The 21,223-nt window shown below is 38.4% G+C and overlaps 1 protein-coding gene across 31 annotated transcripts in view; it reads right to left on the bottom strand.

Annotated features, from left to right (window-relative positions):
* ATXN1 (ataxin 1) overlaps positions 1 to 21,223 on the bottom strand; it is a 303,188-nt gene that overhangs the window by 131,990 nt on the left and 149,975 nt on the right. For 26 of the 31 annotated variants that reach the window (XM_078393465.1, XM_078393470.1, XM_072998646.2 and 23 more), the window contains one exon: positions 17,253 to 17,327. The gene's annotated coding sequence lies outside the window, so the exon portion shown is untranslated. Of the gene's footprint in view, positions 1 to 8,200; positions 8,315 to 17,252; positions 17,328 to 21,223 lie in introns of all 31 variants that reach the window. The other 5 variants (XM_078393475.1, XM_078393476.1, XM_072998651.2 and 2 more) reach the window with 1 other exon arrangement.

The raw sequence follows: 21,223 nt of genomic DNA, 5'->3' as shown, positions 1-21,223 counted from the left end.
AAACTAACAAACCTCAAGATACAGGAATGACAATGATATGGGATGCAGCCAAAGCATACTTCCGAGGATACGCAATAGAATTCAATGCACAAAGAAAAAAAGAGAGAAACAATAACAAACCCGAATAACATCTTTAAAGAAAGAAGAAGCAGAGCTTAAGAAGGCACCAACAAAAAAGGGATTGCTTAACAAAATAAATATTCTACAGCATAAAATTAATTTACTAGAACAGGAAGAGATGGAGAAGAAAATTAAATTTGCAAGGCAAAAATTCTTTGAAAATGCAAACAAACCGGGAAGATGGTTAGCTTATAGAATAAAAAGGGAGAGAGAGAAAACGAGGATTACAGCAATATTTGATAAGCAAGGGAAGGAAGTATATAATCGAAAAGGAGATCCATGAATTTTTCACCGAACTATATAAGAGAAGGAGAAGAAGAAAGACAAAAAAATTATTGGAACAATATTCCAGAATGGAGACTGAATCATCAACAATTGGAGAAACTGAACAAACCAATCGCAATGGAAGAGATCAGAGAAGCATGGAAGAAACAAAAAAGCAGCAAATCCCCCGGTCCAGATGGACTACCAGCAGAATACTATAAGACATTTGAAGAAATCTTAAGTCCACAATTCAAGAAACTAATTGAAGATATACAGACTAAAGGGGAAATTCCAAATTCCTGGAAAGAAGCATACATCTCGCTAATACATAAAGAAGGCACGGATAAAAGACTATCCAAGAATTACAGACCGATCTCTGACCTAAATGTTGATTATAAGATCTTCACAACCATCCTAGCCACAAGACTAAAGGAGACGCTTGAAATAATAATACACCAAGACCAAACAGGCTTCTTATCTAAAAGGAAATTATCATCCAATATAAGGACAATAATAGACACACTGGAATACTACGAAATGCATCCCGAAAAGCAGATGATGCTAATCTTCCTTGATGCAGAAAAAGCCTTTGATAATGTAAATAGGGAGTTTATGCTATCATTACTGAAGAGAATGGGCTACCAAGGAACATATCTACAAGCAATTAAGGCAATATATACTAAGCAAGTAGCCAAGATAAAAGTTAATGGAAGCCTAACTGGGAATATACAGATTGAACAAGGAACAAGATAGGGTTGCCCACTATCCCCCCTATTATTTATTTTAGTACTGGAAATACTTAGCAAGCATATCAGAAACAATGAAGCAATTAAAGGACTCAAGATTAGAGGAGAAGAATTCAAGCTACAAGCGTATGCTGATGACTTAGCAATAATACTAGAAAATCCTTTGGAAAATCTTGAAGGGTTATTGGAAGTTATAGAAGATTTTGGACAGGTGGCCGGATTTAAAGTAAACTATCAAAAAACAAAATTTATGACAAAAGATGGGATGGCACGCATATGTATGGTATGGGAAATATAAGGAACACTCACAGTTTGGAGAACACATTATTAGGAAGGCCCTAGGGATGGTATGGCAAAAATTTCAAGCACAAACTTATGAAAAAATCCCATTGTGGGTGGCACCCATAGAAGCATTTACATTAAAAGCCCTGAACCAGAAAGGAATGCTGACTACATATGAAAATCTGTTAACTAATGAGCAGAAGATAAAGGACAAACAAGAGCTTGAAAAAATGGGCGTAGCTGTTGATTGGTGGTCAATGTTAAAATTGGAATCAAGATACAAAAAAGATAGGATGGTGGGTTTCTTTGAGGGTAAAGTACAAGTGAATAGATTGTGGATATATACGGATGAAAGAATAATTTAAAAATGTACACATACTTAGTAGAATATGATTTAGAGGATGAGAGGGTGAAAGAGACAATGGTAAAAAGGGCAAAAAAATTTGGATACAGTGTGGATCTTGATGATTGGACTAAGATGTGGAAAGAAAGCTATAAGATACTTAAACCAGCAAATCTTAGAGAAAATATCCTTAAAATGTTCTACAGATGGCATTACACACCTGTAAGATTAGCAAAAATATCAGAGGGTAACAGCAATATATGCTGGAAGTGTAAAATGAATGCAGGAACTTATTATCATATGTGGTGGACATGCGAAAAGGTCAAAAATTATTGGATATAGGTATGGGACGTAGCAAAAGAAATTACCCAGCAAAAATTAGATATAAAACCTGAAATGGCATTTTTGAATGTCATATCAGGCATTAATGATAATACATTGAAGCATTGTCTTATATATATACTCACAGCAGCTAGACTCCTCTGGGCCCAAAAATGGAAAACCAAAAAGGTTCCAACGATAGAAGAGCTGTTAAAGAAGTTATGTGATACAGCAGAACTGGACACTCTATCAGAAGCACTACGGGAACTACCAAGAGACTATGTAAAACAAAGCTGGGAACTAATATATTCTTGGGCCCAGAAGAAGACAGGAGTGTAGGGCAAAGTTTATGTTGCATGTATATCTACTTAGCACATACTGGAAATGAAATTGGGGGAGTAGACGGGTTAACGAAGCTGGAGTCTCAGACTCCAAAGGGGGGAAGGGTTAGTTTTAGGGGTTAGTTTCTCCCCCTTTCTTTTCTTTTCTTTTATCCTTGTTCCTATTTGTCTTGTTTTTTGTTCCTGTGTGAATAAAAAAAATAAACTATTTGTCAAAAACAATCTTACTATCTCTAAGACTCTTGTTTTGTAGCTCAGTATAACTAGGGACGTGGTGGCGCTGTGGGCTAAACCAGTGGTTCTTAACCTTTTTGAAAGAAACGCCCCCTTGAGCCCTTGAGGAAGTTATCATCGCCCCCCTCCCCAAGGTGACGATATCGTATTTATTTATTTATTTATTTATTTATTTATTTATTTATTTATTTATTTATTTATTTATTTATTTATTTATTTATTTATTTAAGACACTTAAATCCAATGACCCCTGAAAACAAAATTAAATTCCAAGAAAATGAAATGCCCCCCAAAAAGTAACATTTAATGATTTAGTTGCAAGTGAATTTTAAGACGCAAAAAGAAATATAAAAAGGGCATAAAAACAAATGCAGGAACTAAAAGTTTCAAGACAAAAAGTCTGAAACTAAATTAAAATTGGAGGAAAATATATATTCATGCACACTGTAAAAAGGCTGCAGCCATCTTCACAGGTTTGGCTTGCTCCAGCGCCCCCCTACCGCCCCCTTTTGCTCCAGCGCCCCCACGCCGCCCCTTTTCTTTTTACCGCCCCCCTGAAAAATGAAATCGCCCCCTGGGGGGCATTATCGCCCACGTTAAGAAACACTGGGCTAAACCACAGAAGCCTGTGCTGCAGGGTCAGAAGAGCAAGCAGTCGTAAGATCGAATCCACGCGACGGAGTGAGCGCCCGTTGCTTGTCCCAGCTCCCGCCAACCTAGCGGTTCGGAAGCATGCAAATGCGAGTAGATAAATAGGTACCATCTCGGTGGGAAGGTAAACAGCGTTCCGTGTCTAAATCACACTGGCCATGTGACCACGGAAAGATTGTCTTCGGACAAACGCTGGCTCTATGGCTTGAAGAGCGGGATGAGCGCCACCCCCTAGAGTCGGACACGACTGGACAAAAATTGTCAAGGGGAACCTTTACCTTTACCAATTAGAACAGAGATGAACAAATTGTGCCTCCAGATGCTGCTGGACAACACTGGGCATCATCTCCAACAATCAAGCACACTTGCTGGAGTTGATGCAAATTGGGGTATAACAATATTTAAAGATCCACAGATTCCCTGTCTTTGAATTAAATGAAAGAAAAACCTGACATGTTGCTAGTACTTGAGTGCCACTTCTAACTGTTGTACCAAATATCAAAGTATAGAGAAGAAACCTGTACCCTAACTTTATTTTTATACAGGCAATGGCACATGGTACTTTTATACAAAACTGAAGTCAACTGGCAGAGTACCTTTTAAAAGTCCTTGGTTCACTGCTCCATTGAACCAAGGACTTTTTAACACAGATAACTATAATAGATTTTATATTACTATCTCTAAACCCATCAAAATTGTGGACCACACTCTTCTATTCTAGTGCACGTAAAACAAAAGCCTTTTCTCCTCCCTACATGTGTTAACCTCCTTATCCATGTCAGAATGCATTCGGCACCTGCCAAAAACTGCCTATGACTCTGAGCCACTAGTGGCTGACCATCACCATGCTGGACCTTTTGCACTTCCATTTCATTTCACATTCCCACTCTCTTGTCTACTGAGGCTGAACAAGCAGGCTGTGGTCAATGAAAGCTTATGCCAAATATTATTATTATTATTAATCTTTAAGGTGCCATAAAATTCCCGTATTCTTTTTGATTGACTGTCTTTCTGCTAACAGGTAAATGGCCCCTTGGCATTTAAGCTGGGTTGCTGAGGTGGGTTTTGTTCAGTTAGGTGTTGCTTTCTTTTTACTGATGCCTTATAATCGGTTTTAATTTTTTTTAATGTTTTAATTGTACTTCTGTGTTTTATTTGTGTTTTTATTTGATGTTACCACTGTCAAGTACCATCTGTTAGGAGAAATACAGGGTATACATTGGAAAAAAATAAACTGGGTTTCATTTGTTCATAAAATACTTTTCATAATTTTTTTGGTTCCTGTTTGAAAAAAGTGACCTGCAATGTGCCTGAGAGAAACGGCACTAACTGCACATTCAGCACAGGCAAGTGTCAGAAGATTATTAAGAAACAGAGGTTATATTTTGTTAGTCAATTCAGTAATGAAACAAAATGTGTCACAGTTACACTTAGTAAACTCATACTGGCTGAAATCCAATAAGTCACAACTAGAACAGGTCCACTGAATCAGTGGAATACACTGAGGAGCTGACTCACTAAATCCCCACTGATTCAATGAGCCTATTACAGTTGTGACTTACTACAAAAAGCAATGAGATATCAACCACTGTGTCCTAGACACGGAATCGTTAGGCAGCCTTTCTGTAGAATATATATTGTTCTATTCACATGGAAACTCACTCTCTCTCTCTCTCTCTCTCTCTCTCTCTCTCTCTCACACACACACACACACACACACACACACACACACACACACACACACACAAAATTGTATTGCTCTTTTCAACTTCTACTCATATTAAGAGGCAGTGCCTTTCAAGTAGCAATGCCATACCTCTAACTTCTACACTCATTCTTAACAATACTGAAACCTATTGTATGGGTGTTATAGCACAAGTGTTAAGACTAGAAGCTGAGAAATAATTTTTAAAATGCTACTTTAGTTACTAACATTTGTGGCATCAGTGAGTCTCATTCTTATTGTAATATGAGGATAATAATACTTCTCCACTATACAAGATTTGCAGGATTTACAAACAAAAGTATAAAATTATTCAGACCAGAACATTATGATGCAGGTGTGGAGGGGGTGGGTACATCTGAATCTGGAATGACTGTTTCCTTCTAAGGCATTCAAAATATGCATAGAACCATGGGTCACAAGCCCTTTAGTGGGTACTTGAGTGCAAATGAAAAAAGTAGAAGAAGTAAACAATGCATAAGTAGCCAGAAAACAAGAAGAACAATCAGAAATTGGATCTGGAACAATAAGTATCCAATATACTTATGTTCCTCTGTGGGGGGAAAAAAGTGTAGCCCAAAAGAACAAACTCTGGATGAACATTCAAAGGAAACGCCCATTTACAAGTAGCCCTAAGAGTATTTGATCTAATTGTTGGGCATGATATCACAAAAAAAGAGAGGAAGCTCAATGATAAGAGCAATATGGTCTGCAAGACACAAAGGGGAAGAAGATGAAGGTTCTAGTGTATACCAGGACTCAACAGGTGTTAGATTTCACCCTACTAGTCCTGTTTTGCTAGAAACAAGAGACCTCAAAAAGCAATGGTAGTGGGATCTCAATTTTAAAAAGCTGCCTTATATTCAATGTTCCTTCCCTCGGATTTAAGAGAGAGAGGGAGAGGGAGAGAGAGAGAACGTAGCTATTCAAGCTGGTGGACCGTCCACTGGAAAAAGATGTAATGCCGAATGGACTGGGATTTTAATTTGTGAGGATTCATTCCTGCAACACAAAGTACAGCTATCCAGATTGCCTTGTCCTGACTTGCTTTACTTGATCCATCAACCACAATTACTTCTAGTCCTGACAGTACAGAAACTGTCTTTCTGCCATCCTTCCATAAATGAGCTCTAGGGTTTGCACTAGACAGAAACAGCTTTGAGTTACAAGGGGGTTGTTCCATTTTCAGAATGAAGATTCAGACTTCACTGTTTTTTATGGTCTTCTCTTTTGTGTTATTTTAGTTAATCTAATAAAGGATTCTGGATCCTCACACAAATTATACTCCATGGAAAGCATGGTCAGAGCTTCAAATGTTAACTCTGAAAGTCAGTTTGCTAATGATATATATCAGAAACGGGCAGATAAAATTGTAGTTTTTAAGGGTATCAAACTGCAAACATTTAACGTTCTGGATTATTGCCATTAACTTGTTAATTACATGGTTAGTTTTGGAATAAATACTGTGTTTCCCCAAAAATAAGACAGGGTCTTATATTAATTTTTGCTCCAAAAACACACATTAGGGCTTATTTTCAGGGAAGGTTTGCTTTTTTTCATGTACAACAATCTAAATTTATTCAAATATAGTCATGTCATCTTCTGGTTGCTGCACAATGGTGGAGGGTGGGGTTTCACTGAACTGGGGCTTATTTTCGGGGTAGGGCTTATATTACGAGCATCCTGAAAAATCATTCTAGGGCTTATTTTCAGGTTAGGTCTTATTTTTGGGGAAACAGGGTAGGGATTTACAAGGAATGGGAAATGCAATGTGACCACTGAACCCTAGTGGCACATTTGTCACTGACTCTTTTGTAACAGCTCTTTTTGTTGCTTTAAAATGATCTCTCCCAAGCTGACTCTCTTTTCTAGACAGATGACAAATCTTTTAGTAATATTGTTAGCTGGGGTATTGGGGTCTATCACGTCTGAAAATAGAAAGGCTGGGAAAGGCACTCTCCTTTAAGCACACCAAAGCAAAATGCAAAAGACCAAAAGAGGAAAAGGTCTCCATCTTCAATATGTCTGCTTCTATGCTGAAACACTAAAAAGAAAAAAAAAGCATGCTGCTTATATACTGCCCCTTATTGCTTAAATCACTCTCTAGGTGGGTTACAAGTTAATTATGCAGGTACAAATTCCCCCCACCCCAAGCAAGCTCGCTACTCATTTTACCGACCTTGGAAGGATAGAAGGCTGAGTCAACCTTGAGCCGACTACCTGGATTGAATCCCAGGTCGTGAGCGCAGTGTAGGCTGCAGTACAGCAGTTTAACCACTGTGCCATGAGGCTCATAACTCTATTTTTTGGTGACTACAAACATATACTAATTTTTAGGCCACTTTTAAATACTCCTTTCTGACAGGGTACTACATGAGCTATCCCTGAAAGTAAAACCTCAAGTAAAAGATCCTCAGCCCTCTCTTATAAAGCTATGGGGTAACAGCAACCAATGGCCTATCATACTTACCACCCACATAGAACATTCATAAAACTCAAGACTACTGGCTTCTGCACTCCTGACAGTTTAGCTGAGAAACCTGTTTTTAAAAAATTGTATTTGGAGCACAAGGTATATGCATGCATAATCATATACAGGATCCCAGCTTGACATTTTCATTGTACCACAGAGCTCACTTCAAAAATCAAAATAAATCAACATGCAGGTTTATGTTTTAATAAGCCCCTGAAATCAGATGGAAGATTAAGCTGGGATGATTTGAACATTCCCTCTGTAGACATAGCTATTGCTGGAGAAATTTCTAGAAGCAGCTGTTGTATTCTGTTTGTTGTTGTTTGTTGCTTAGTCATTAAGTCGTGTCCGACTCTTTGTGGCCCCATGGACCAAAGCACGCCAAGCCCTCCTGTCTTCCACTGCCTCCCGGAGTTTGGTCAAATTCATGTTGGTAGCTTTGATGACACTGTCTAATCATCTCATTCTCTGTCATCCCCTTCTCCTCTTGGCTTCACACTTTCCCAGCATCAGGGTCTCTTCCAGGGAGTATATTGTGTTAGTCTTTCTGCAATAGTAACCCAACTCTATGACACTTATAAATATTAACAAACATATTAAAAGATAAACCTGAAGACTGTTTTATCTTGATTTTATGAGTAGGTTCTAGTTTACGTATTATGGTGCAATAAACCATTTTAAACTGTTTATGCAGATATATACCTGAGATAATTCTTTTGATGCTCTTCTTGTTTTCTCAGTTCTTTTCCATTATGCTTTTAATTGTTTTTAAGTTGTTTGTTTTAATATGGTGATTTATTATCTTTTCAGGTGTCTCTGTTTTTAACAAAATAAGCAAGGAATATAATATATTTAAAAGATCTGACTTTATTTTATAATAAGCAGCTGGAAAGCTTTTTAATATTTTTAAAATGTAACATTAATAAAACTAAACAATAGGAATGTCAAGGAAGCAAGAAATGGCTATGTCTGAATGTGAAATTTTATTTTATTTATTTATATCCCACCTATTTTACGGGGCAGGCAGGACTTGTGGAGAGTCATACCATGGACTAAAACAGATATTCTATGCATTATGCTTTGTGATCCAAAATGATAACATTTCTATGCTCCATGATTCCAAGTGCTACTGGAAAAAGAAACAACTAATTCTACATACTGCTCTAGCAAAGTGGTTGAGTGGAAATAAAGTGTGTGCTTCTTCATAAGGCCTCTAGTGCACATCAGATTGATAAAAGTACATGATTCAAAAATAAAACTTAATGTCTTTACTTAAAAAACAGAATGAAACTTAAAATCCTTGGCTGTTGTAAAAAGTATTCCTAGGGTGCAATCAGACTATGATTTAGCTTGTGTTTTGGGCTGCTTTTTGGTATTGTCCCGTTCAATCTATTTTCTGGTGACCACAAACATACAGAAAATTGCAAATCAGTCCAATCCTGTTCCATGCCTATTTAGACCTTTTTGGTTCAGTGGCAAAGCTTTTCTTTTTTTCTTTTTTGGAGCTGGCCTGGAGCGATAGGGACTAAATTGTGTGTGCACAGAAGGGTTAATGTAAAAGAAATTGTACCCAGCAAAACAATATTTTCAGAGTGATCCAGCACAATCCTGCTTCCCTGTCTTGATTACATCCCTAGTGAAATGCAAAAAAGTTAGTCAGTAAGGATCTGACCATCCAGAATTAAATGAAGAACCTAATGACAAAAATGGATTTCAAATGCTTATCTTAAAAGGAAAATCTAAACATCAGGATTAATATCAGGGTAGACTGGAGGGGTGGGGGGGAGTAGACATTGTTTATAGAAACACTCTGGAGGTTATTAGGTGCTCTGCGGTGGTGAAGCTGGGTCTGGAGGCCCTCCATGTGTCGACTGGGGCCGGAGATGGTATTGGAATCTTCCTGGGTTTCCGTGCTCCCCACGACCCAGCCATTTCCTGGCGGACTTCATCTCCACGGCACTGTTGGAATCCCCAAGGCTTTGGTGATTTCAACATCCATGTAGAGGCGGAGATTTCTTGAATTCTTGGAAACCATGGCTTCCTTGGACATGTCCCAAGATGTCAACGGCCCCATCCATGTGGGTGGTCACATACTAGACCTCGTGTTCTCCACTGGGTGGAGTGAGTGTGGTCTGATGGTGACTGACCTTGTGTCAGTTCCCTTGTCATGGTCGGATCACCACCTAATAAAATGTAACCTCTCAGTGGCTCTCCCTCCCCGCAGGGAGCAAACACGTATTTTAATGGTCCGCTCTTGAAGGCTACTGGATCCTGTAGGATTCCATGAGAGAGATTCCGGCTGATCTCACTAGGACTCCTGTCGAGGCTCTGGTTGATGGCAGTGACCCCTCGCCTTTGGAACAGTCTGCCCTCAGAGATTTGTCTGGCTTCCTCACTGAGTGTTTTTAAGAGCCAACTTAAGACCTGGCTCTTTAGGCAGGCTTTCTCTCCTGTCATCACTTGATTATTTTTATTTCCCCCCATCTTGAACCACATTACTATTGTTGCCTTTTATTTTATTATACTGTTTTTATTCTATTTTTATTGTTAGCCACTCAGAGTAGACTTGTGTCTAGATGGGCGGGGTATAAATTTAATGAACAAACAAACAAAACATTTTACAGAGAATATCAATAGTAGTCAAAGATGTACTGCTCCCATCTACGTAGTTTTTAAATTAGGGACTGAAAAAAACAAGGTTAGGTATCTTTTCAATTTAATAATTACATCTATAAGGAATGATAACATTGTAACTGCTTCACCTATCTAGTTTGCAAAAAAAAAAACATTAGCATTAGTTTTCAACCATGAGCATCAGCTGAGATGTGTTTAGCTGTAAGAAATGGCAACTTTTGAAGGCAAATACTCCAAAAGACTTGTGTTAGGTTCCAGTTTCAAGCCAGCAGGTTTCAGCCAGCAACAGAGTATTCATTATGAAGAAAAGAGGGGAACATGGAAGGAATCTTCACAAAAAACGGGAGAAATATGAACTATCCCCTGGGCAATGACTGAGGGACATAGGTTTATGGAAGAGGTGGGGGTGGAGTGAGAAAAATCGCACCAGAAGAATTTTATTTCTCCAAGAATATGCTCAGGGAGATAAACCAGAAGGAACAGTAGGATCATGGTGGATAACATAATTATTCTAGCACAATGGTCCCTGATAATTTTCTTTTTGTGTTATCAAGCAAGATCCCTGTAAATGAAATAATAAGAATTGAGTAGCTCATGTCTAACAAAGAAGTGCTGAATTTATAGTTCCCAAATTTAACCTTTATTTGTTCCCTTCTTGAATATATTACATAATGAAAAAAAGACAACTCAAGGAACAGAAGGCTATAATTTAGGGAGGGGAAAAATTATCTCCTATATATCATTTAGCTTGTAGAAGCATGAAAAACTGTGTAGTCAAGATATACCCTGTTTCCCCGAAAATAAGAACTAACCTGAAAATAAGCCGTAGTATGATTTTTCAGGATGCTCATAATACAGTGGTGCCTTGCTTAACAACGATAATCCGTTCCAGGAAAATCGCTGTTAAGCAAAAACATCGTAAAGCGAAAAAAAACCCACTGAAACGCATTGAAACCCCTTCAATGTGTTCCAATGGGGTCAAAACTCACCGTCCAGCGAAGATCCTCCATAGGGCAGCCGTTTTCGCTGCCTGTCTTATGAGGAATCCGTCCCAGAAAACAGTGGGGAGCCATTTTGTTTACCTGGTGGCCATTTTTAAACGGCCGATCAGCTGTTTTAAAATCGTTGTTCTGCGAAGAATCGGTTCCTGAAGCAGGGAACTGAACATCGCAAAGCGAAAAAAACCCATTTAGACCATCGTTTTGCAATCGCAAAAAGATCGCCGTAATGCGGTTTCATCGTAATGCGGTGCAACTGTAAAGGGAGGCACGACTGTATAAGCCCTACCCCAAAAATAAGCCCCAGTTAAGTGAAACTCCCTCCTCCACCATTGTGCAGCAACCAGAAGATGACATGACTATGTTTCAATAAATGTAGATGGTTGTACCTGAAAAAAATAAAACATCCCCTGAAAATAAACCCTAATGTGTTTTTTGGAGCAAAAATTAATATAAGACCCTGTCTTATTTTTGGGGAACATGATTTATCTTCAGTTCTTATGCTGTAACCACACCCCAGCCAAGTTTATAAAGCTACAGGGGCAAAGGAAGAGCAAATGACTCTACGAAGACACCGCTGATCTGAAATTAGGAACATGATTCATAAAGAGAAAGTGGTTCATACATTATAACTGCTTGCATTTCTTTTGGTACTTCTATGAACCTACTTTTCTCAAAGAGATGTTACATCTACAGTGGTGCCTCGCACAACGAGGTTAATCCATCCCGGATTAACCCTCGCTGTGTGAAACATCGCTCAGCGGAAAGTAAAAAGCCATTGGAACGCATTAAACAGCGTTTAATGCGTTCCAATTCGGCCGAATACTCACCGTTGTGCGATGTTCCTCTATGGCCGGCAGCCATTTTCATGCCCTCCCCTCGCTTTACGAGGGCGCGAAAATGGCTGCGATCAGCTGTCTGGCGGGTCCAAAATGGCCGCCGGAACAGCCGAAAGGGGCCGGGGCGCAGCGTTTTCGCGCCCTTGGTTGCGCGCAGCCATTTCGGGGCTTCCGCAGCGTTTTCGCGTGCTCCCCTTGCTTACAAAGGGCGCGAAAACGCTGCGCCCTGGCCCCTTTCAGCTGTTCCGGCGGCCATTTTGGACCCGCCAGACAGCTGATCGGCGGGTCGCAAAGCGAAGGGCGGTAAGCGAGCAGCTTACCGACCTTCGCTCTGTGAATCCTAGCCTATACGGGCATCGTTTTGCGATCGCATTTGTGATCGAAAAAACGGCCTCGTAGAGCGAATTCATCACTCTACGAGGTGCCCGTTGTGCGAGGCACCACTGTATATGAAAACAAGGAGTTTACAATCAGCAGTTCCCCAAGCCAACAGGACTCCACACTTATTTTCAGTCAGCTGGGAAGACATTCTCCAGGAGAAAGGTTATTTATCTGGCTATTGAGACCACTGATTTCGACTATTCCACTTTTAGAAATATGACATTAGTCTACTCTTCCAAGCAATAGTGAAACAGGACCTCTTTCTTAGAGGCAGAAAGTCTTAAAGTTCCTAACGTTGGGGACAGACACACAACTTTTATCTTATTTGTAGACTTCTGTCACAGATCTGGGGGAGGGGATGACTTTCCCTACAGTGGCTCCCCTCACTCACAGGGGGTTCCCTGCAAAATAATTATTACTATGCTGCTTCCAATCTGGATCAGACTTTTGACATTATCCTATTCTGACCAACTATTGCAGGGCTAAGCACATTGCAAAAGACCTCTTCAGCTCAACTCTTGAGGGGAAAAGGGGTTTATTTCCTACAAATAACTAAAATCTTGTAGAACTCATAGAAAGACAATGGTGTTGCCTTTCATGCAGGGAGAAGAGTTTTATTGGAATTTACTATTAGAACAATACTGGTGGGTTTCAACTATATTTACAAAAATGAGCTAATGGGATGGAGAAGATGGGGAGGGAAAATAGGAAAAATACGAAGGCATGGCACAACTACACACAGAAAGAGAATTCCAAATCAACTCAATTAAATTAACAAGTTATATGTTACACAGTTAACTAGTCTTCAGTTTCAAGGCAGATGCAGAATTTCAGATCGTCTGAGAGGCAGAAAGCATCTTGGTTTTTGATTACACATTATGATGATTATCCTCGAGGAATGTGCAAATTGTTAGTTGTATGGGAGTCTGATTTCATTAACTCGATCACTCTCCTACAGTGACTTTTGTTTTGACAATTATATATCTCCTACTTCTCATGTCAGTGGACTAGCCAGCAACTTAAAAAATGTAGCTCAACCTACCTTCCTGAGGGCCCTAAACGTACACTGCAAAAGAACCAGCTGGTTTGAAGCTGATGAGTTTTGAATGTGTACTGGAGAAATAAAACTGCAGAAGGGGCAAACTCCTATACTACTCTTGAATATATGGGCTTGTTATCGCTTCCCAAAAGCATTTGGTTGGGCACTATTGGAAACAGAATTCAGGAAAAATACACTTGAAAATAACTGCTGGACAGCTCAGTGATTTAGGTATCTGGATATAGAGCCAGAGATTGGGAGTTTGAGTCCCCCTGTGCCTCCTTGACAGGGGCTGAACTCGATGATCCCTTCCAGCTCTGTAGTTTTAAGATGATGGTGATGATGATTAACAACTAATGTTCTTACGTTGTAACTTCAAAATAAAGCAGTAATACAGGTTAATACATAACAGTAGAAGAAGATCTGAACAAACTTTGGTACTGCTTGAAGTATTTTGACAGGAATACAAAAGACAATAAAAATTATACCAATTAATTCTACAATGACATAAGTTTAAATGCACAACAAACATCAATTGTTTTGAGAGACAATTCAAAAAATTAAAGAGTGAAAGCTTAAAATCAGGTATGCCTTGCATAAAAAGATTATGAGAAAGTGTTGACTGGTTTTCTGCAAACACAGACAAGCATATATTGAGATCAGATTGCTGGCTTCCTGCTATGTGCAGAGGTTGAGAAACAAAGCCAGATTTATGTGATCAGTGTAATTCAGTAAACTGATAATCATATACATTATTAGGTATTTGTTTCTCACATATATTTCTACTTCATCTTAGGACTGGCTACAGAAAGTAGTTACAGCAGGCAGGATCTTTATCTTCCTATGAAGTTTTAGTGCCTTGCTATGCCAATAATTATTGCAGCAAAAACAATATAGGAAGTGATTAATTGGTATAGGACACAGATATGATACTTAAGAAGTCCAAGCACTGGTCTTCTTCAGAACAGTACATGGGTTTGGCAGAATGTGAAAGTATGATATCTGAAAACTAAAATGAGTTAATTTCATGCTTAGTTATGGCTATCATCAACATGAATGAGTTATGCTTGCCTGTGTTTGCACCTTCTCCATGCTTTTTCATCTCTTGGCTTTGCCCATTTCACAGCACATAAAATGTAATGCAAAAGGCAAACAAAACATAATGTGACTACAATAAAACTTTCCTCATGGTTTGTGTTGGAGTTAGCACAATCCAAGTATGTACCGGCAACTACATAACATACAGCTAAGCTCAGGAAAGCCTGATATTTTTCTATGAGCAGTCAATGTGTTTCGGTCCACCAGCAAGATTTCCTCATATTCTGTGCCAATTCTGCAGATACTGATTTTCTTCAGTTTCTCTCATATGATTGCCTACCTCAGTCCAAAACCTACTCCTATTGTTCCCTTGGAATGAACAGGCATATGTTGAAGAAGAAGAACAACAACAGCAACAACAAATATATGATTTTATACATAAGATAGCCAATTACAGTAATTTAATTGTACACAGTACAAACTGCACAAGTTGATAAAATATTAATGTAGAACACCCCCTGTGAACCCAAGTGTGACAGAGAATAAGCTGAAATAAAGAAAAGGCACTCACTCCCAAAGTTTCAACAATATCACTTTCTGAGTCTGGCCATCCAGGAAGGATCAGAACCACTGTAAAACAGTACATCCAAGACTCAGCCCAGAAAGGCACCCCAGGATACCATGACTGAGGTTGTTGAAAACTGCTGAGAGGTCCAGCAGAACCAACAGGGTTACAGTCCCCTTGTCCAGTTCCCAGAATAAGTCATCCACCTTGGAAACATCATCCACCTTAGATCCACCAAGGTGGCCAAGGTTGTGTCTGTTCCACCACGAGGCCTGAAGCCAGACTGAAAGGGTTCCAGTTAATCCGCTTCATTCAGGAACCACTGGAGCTGAGATGCCCTGACAGGCTCCAAGACTTTGCCCAAAAATGTAATCCTGGAAACTGGCCAATAACTATCCAATACAATGGGGTTCCAGGAGGGTTTTTCTTTGTTGTTTTTCATTCATCCCAACCTGAAAGTCCCATGCTTTGTAATGACATCTTGGAACTGACTCCCACAATCACTGTCAACATTTTCACACTGTCAACGTTCATGATCACATGTGAACCAACTATAATAACTTCCATTAGCAAAGAAACAAGTGCTACACCCTTTAAAGACACACATACAGTATATGGCCATCTCATGTTGTACTTCTAGGTGCTCAGGTGCCCAAATATAATGTCACGGAGATCAATCTTTGGCAATAGCGCCTGCACAAACTGGCACAGTAGAAATATGATCGATGTTGAGAGCCGTCCTAGCATGACAGCCTCTTCTAAAATGCTGTGACTATTTTCTTTTTCTTTTGCAGCTGAATGGCACTACCCATACTCACACAAAAGAACATGATTGCTAATGGATCTCAAAGAAATAAACTGATAGGTTGTGACACTTTTTTCAGATCCGCACGTCAACCTGTTCATGACATGACATGGGGGAATGCTGTTAAATGCTATTTTTTCTTTATTTCTTTTGAAACAGCACAGAGAGAAAAAAGAGAAAGAGGCTCTTTTTTAAGAAAAGAAAAGAAATCAGTGCTGCATACAAATATAGGTTTTCTGCCAGTTGTACTAAAAACTGTGCCAATTTGTTAGAGGAATATTTTCTTCAATGCAGTCACACAAAACCTATGTAACCCCTTCCATTTTAACTGAAGGGATTCCAAAACCACTTCTCTGACAAATGCATGAACTTCTGAAAAGTAGAGAATTTTCCTTGATTGCTTTACAATTATGTTTTTATACAGTTGCAATAATATGACTTCCCAATATCTTCTGGGATCCATGCAGACATTTCTATCATGTTGGGAAGCCTTTATTATTTATTTATTTATTTATTTATTTATTTATTTATTTATTTATTTATTTATTTATTTATTTATTTATTTATTTATTTATTTATTTATTTATTTATTTATTTATTTATTTATTTATTTATTTATTTATTTATTTAATTTAATTTAATTTAATTTATATGCTGCCCACACTACCCAAAGGTCTCTGGGTGGCTGCACTACATGAACAGAAGCACAATAGAAAGTGTAAAATTGATAGCAACAATTGCCTATGTGATAGTGTGTGTGCATGCAGACATGGATGCACACACATATATGTAGATATGTCCTTGCACACGTATGTTGCCCCCCTCTAGCACTATTTTGTGCAATCAGGACCATATCCAAAAAGATAATTTGTTAATGGATTATACATTTTAAATTTGGGTAATTATCTTTTAAAGGGTTGGCGTAGAACCACTTTACCTCAAGACATACCTCCTTTCATATATTCCTGCCCAACTGCTAAGATACAATTTAAAGTTCTTCTCTAGATGCTGCTGCCCACAGTGGTATGATAACTGTCTGCCAGGCACAGTGCCATCTCGGTAACGGCCTCACATATCTGGAATGCACTCCCAGTGAGATCTACATGGCACCTCTATTAGTAGCATTTAAACACTAGCTTAAAACCTCTCTTTTTAAGAGACATTCAATCCTTGAGTCTACTGCTGCCTTATAACATCACTTTAATATTTTAACATTCTAATACTTTAATATCATTATTGGATTTTTGTTCTTTTAGATGTTTGTGTTTTTGTAGTCTTGATTTTCGTTGTGTTTTTTTTAATTTTGTAAACTGCTTGAAGTCCTTATCAATCGGGTCAGATATAAAATCTTTCAATCAAACGAACTATTTCCCTTGCTGCTTCCGATCTTTGATCAGAAGATACATAATCTATCTGAGAGACGTGAAACCTTATCATTAAAAAAGATTTACTTACCATGTCAGCCTAAATGATCTTCTTCAGCACTTTATTCTTAGTTTTCAAATACATCTGTCCATCTGCTCGTCTGACCTACAGGAGAATAGGAGTATTCTTCAGTATTCTTTGACTTTTTCAATTGCAAAACAAAACCATATCTTGTCAAATATTTACAGATTTTCTACAATTTCACATATTGAGTATTTATTTATTCAAGTAATCAAGTAATTTATATCCTGTCTTATAATTTGTACAAATTTTCAAGGTCGCTCACAATTTAATATAACGTTATAATATAAGAAACTGTAAAATACAATGTCATAAAGAGTAAAAGTAGCAGGCAACAGTGAAAAAAGAGAGAGAGATAAAACAGCAAGCAAAACTCCAGGAACTTCACAAAACATTATTACTCTATCAATTATTCATTAAAAGCACTGAAAGCATATATACAACCATTATTAGAACTTAACACAATACTTCATCCCTGGTTTTGCCTCCTCTCTAAAACATATACAAAGATATGGTGGGGAACATTTCCATCTCCCCCCACCAAAAAAATTCAGATATGTTAAAGCATTTTATTGGATGACTAAATTTATAGTTGCAAACTGATGGTTCTTGATTAGTATTGTTAATTTCTGACACTATCATATAATCAACCAAAACTGCAGTACAGTACAGTAGTTAGTTTTACTCTAACTGTAATTTCTGTCATACATGTGGAGTGTGTTGCCATATGCAGTGAGACTCAAGCTACATAAATTAGCATCGTAGGTGCCATCCTAAAGGACAATGTTTTTTTCAAAACAAGTAGCTTATTATAAATTATACCTCTTTCTACTGTGCATTAGGATAGAGTACCTTGATCTATCCTTTTAGTAATGAACACCAATAGTGATGTACATATTACAGGCAATGTCTCCTGTCTTTCTAAGCAGAATTTCATTAATATGAATTAACTAATTTCTCTTATTACATGAATCAGTCCTAGCACATCTTAACTACAATGTTTTGCTAACAGGGTGATTAAAGGATGAAAGAATCGTGTTATGTAGTGAGATAATACAAGGCAGTTTTCTAGCTTCTCAAATTAAATTAAAAGCTACACATACTGTATGTTGCAAGAATTGTACATTTACTCTATAGAGTTTTATCTGAAAGGAGGTTTAGCAATCTCCCATGGAGCTTATACCCAAATAGGCATGCTCAAAATGGGAAACAACAGATTTAATTCTTTTTTTTTCTTTCAATAAGGACTCCAATCTGTGATATGTATAAATATGGAACTATACATAAATGGTAACAATTCTGAAGTAATTACCTTAAGTTAGGAGGTGACATTTTATTACATATATAGCATAGATGTCAAAAAAGAATTTTTAAATTATAACTATAATTATCACCACAAAAACACTAGCCATTAGTTTTTGTAAACTCCCCTGGTATCATAAGACAAACAGCAGACTAAAGTATATTAAATAAATAGATAAAACAAGGAAGCTTAAAATACCAGATCTATCCAACAGTTCAAGTGAAGTGTTCTGTTCAAAAATGATTTAGCATTTGCATGACTGAATTTCCTGAAAGTCACTCTTCTGCTAACTGTTATCACTATAAGGGCATTTTTGCTTTTAAGAATGTTTTGTTCCTAGCAATGGATGTTCAGTCATCTGATCTCTTCCAAGGTCAATGTCTTCAGTAACTTAATAACGATTACATCATTCCCCTCTATCCATCTCTAGGACAATTACATCACTGATCTATAATAGTGGTCTGTGCTTAGTATTAGCATATTCATATTAACAACAGAATGCATATATTCCCAGCTACTTCATTTACTAAAAGCAGCACAGTTCTCAAAAGATTTTCTTTCTTAAAAGATTTATTTTACCATCTGTGAATAAATATATGTCAAAGGCAAACCAAAACACAGTTCACTCAGAGTAAACTGCCTGTGGGCTTGCTTAATGAACCCAGGGATAATGAAGGTTATTTCAGCCTATTAACAGGATGGAGCAACCTTACATCAGATGGATTTGGGTGGCTGGGAGAATCCCACAGTCCTGTAGCAATAATCTCTTTCTCAATACTGTATCTGTTTTATTTCATCCGTCTAATTTCATCCCCATCCCTTGCCTAACAACATAACATACAAGACTACCAAGACTACTTGCTGGGCTGGTACACAAAAACATACCTGCCCTGAAAATACTGACTACTCACTGATTAGCAGGATTTATCTGTTTGCTTCAGTGAGTAATCCTCATGCTTACCAAGGTGGTTATCCTTAAATCATTTACTAGAAAAATTAAAGTAAGAGGCACAGAAGTCTTTGGCCAAAGTAAGTTCTATTTTTACCAGAGGTGGGGAAAGGGGCAACAGGGGTGGGGGACGGTGGGAATGCTCCAAGACAGTTTTACCTAGCCAGCATTCTCCTTTCAATCTACACCAGGGGTTTTAAACTCAATTTATCTGGGGGCCACTAGAGGCTGAGTCTGGGTGAGGCTGGGCCATATCAGATTTTCCGCCAAGTGGAGCAAGAGCCTGAGGAAGCTGCTCAGGAGTTTCCTTAGCTGACAGACAGGTGGGCTGGCTGGCAGACTGCACTTCTGGATGGAGGGTGCAAGAGGTGCTGTCTTAGGAGAGAGCTGGCGAGTGAGGCAAGGCTTTTTTTTATTCTTGACAGCAGAGGGTGTGAGGGCGCTTTGGGGGGGCAGGCAAGGCGAGGGCCACAAACTATCATCTGGGGGGCCACAAATGGCCCCCAGGCTGCATGTTTGAGACCCCTGATCTACACGGATTATAAAGTTGCTACAGCCTGGACTTGGAACCTCAAAATATTTTCGTATTATGTCAGATGGCATCTTCTCACCCAAGCTGCAACACAAACAAACAACAACAACAACAACAACAAAAAACCAAACCAAACAAACAAAAAACCCCACCAACCTTGCAGTTTCTCAAACTTAACTGGGGCTTCCTAATTATCCCTTACTGCTCAACAGTGTCTCTCTTCAGCCTTTCAGGGACATTACAAAAATGGAGAAACCGCCCATACTGGATGGCAAGTAGAGCTCTGCTTGTTTCAATGCTACCCTGTGGTAAAATGTGCACTTGCATATGAAATGTAAGTAAATCAGGATAAAGGTCAAAGTAATTTTTGTATTTGACATAGTACTTTTCCATACATTTGTTTAAAAGGTAAAAAAAAAAAACCAAAGAGAGTATAATAATAATAATCTTAGAACTGCAGAGCTGGCGAGGAACCTATGGATCCCTGAGTTCAGCCCCTGTCAAGGAGACACAATCAAACTCCAAACCTATGACTCTACAATCAGATATCTGAACCACTCCACTATCTAGCAGTTAATTACTGGCCCATCATCTAAGCAAGGGTATGTCTCATTCCACAGTGGCTAGGTCATCCCTATTCAAACCACAGACTATCTCTAAGGTGTATCAGACATATGAGCTCTCATTAGCTATTAGCGATAGAGTTCAGGAAGGACTGCAGCACATTAATTTTGCACATCACAACTGGTGTGGGTGTTATGTACTCTAATGGCCTGTTCAGTCACTCTCTCATATGTGCATATGCAGATTAACTTTAAGACAAGAAGAATTAATATAAAAAGTATCCTTCAGCTTCCTAATTTTGCTCTATAATGCTTCTTTCTTTAAATTTACCAAAATGGAAACCAAAAGCTACATAATTATAGAACATTATAATGCAATTTCCCTACAAATAACCTATCTGTGCAGTATGGCATATACTTCATAGGAAGAGCTAAATAAGTTCAGTGCTACCTTTATTTCATGACTACTAGCACTTTACTACTATCTCAGAACCTAACAGTAACCTGTGGGGAACAAAACCTCTAAGTGCATCCAAAAAATGTATCTTGGTGGGCTGTCCCCTTTAGACCTGTACCCATCCTTGGACTTCTCAGAGACCCTAGTGGCCTGAGGGGGGCGCCAGCAGAAGTCTG

This window comes from Pogona vitticeps, chromosome 4 (genome assembly GCF_051106095.1).
Source record: "Pogona vitticeps strain Pit_001003342236 chromosome 4, PviZW2.1, whole genome shotgun sequence".
NCBI lineage: Eukaryota > Metazoa > Chordata > Lepidosauria > Squamata > Agamidae > Pogona > Pogona vitticeps.
This window is presented reverse-complemented; position numbering and strand designations above follow the sequence as displayed.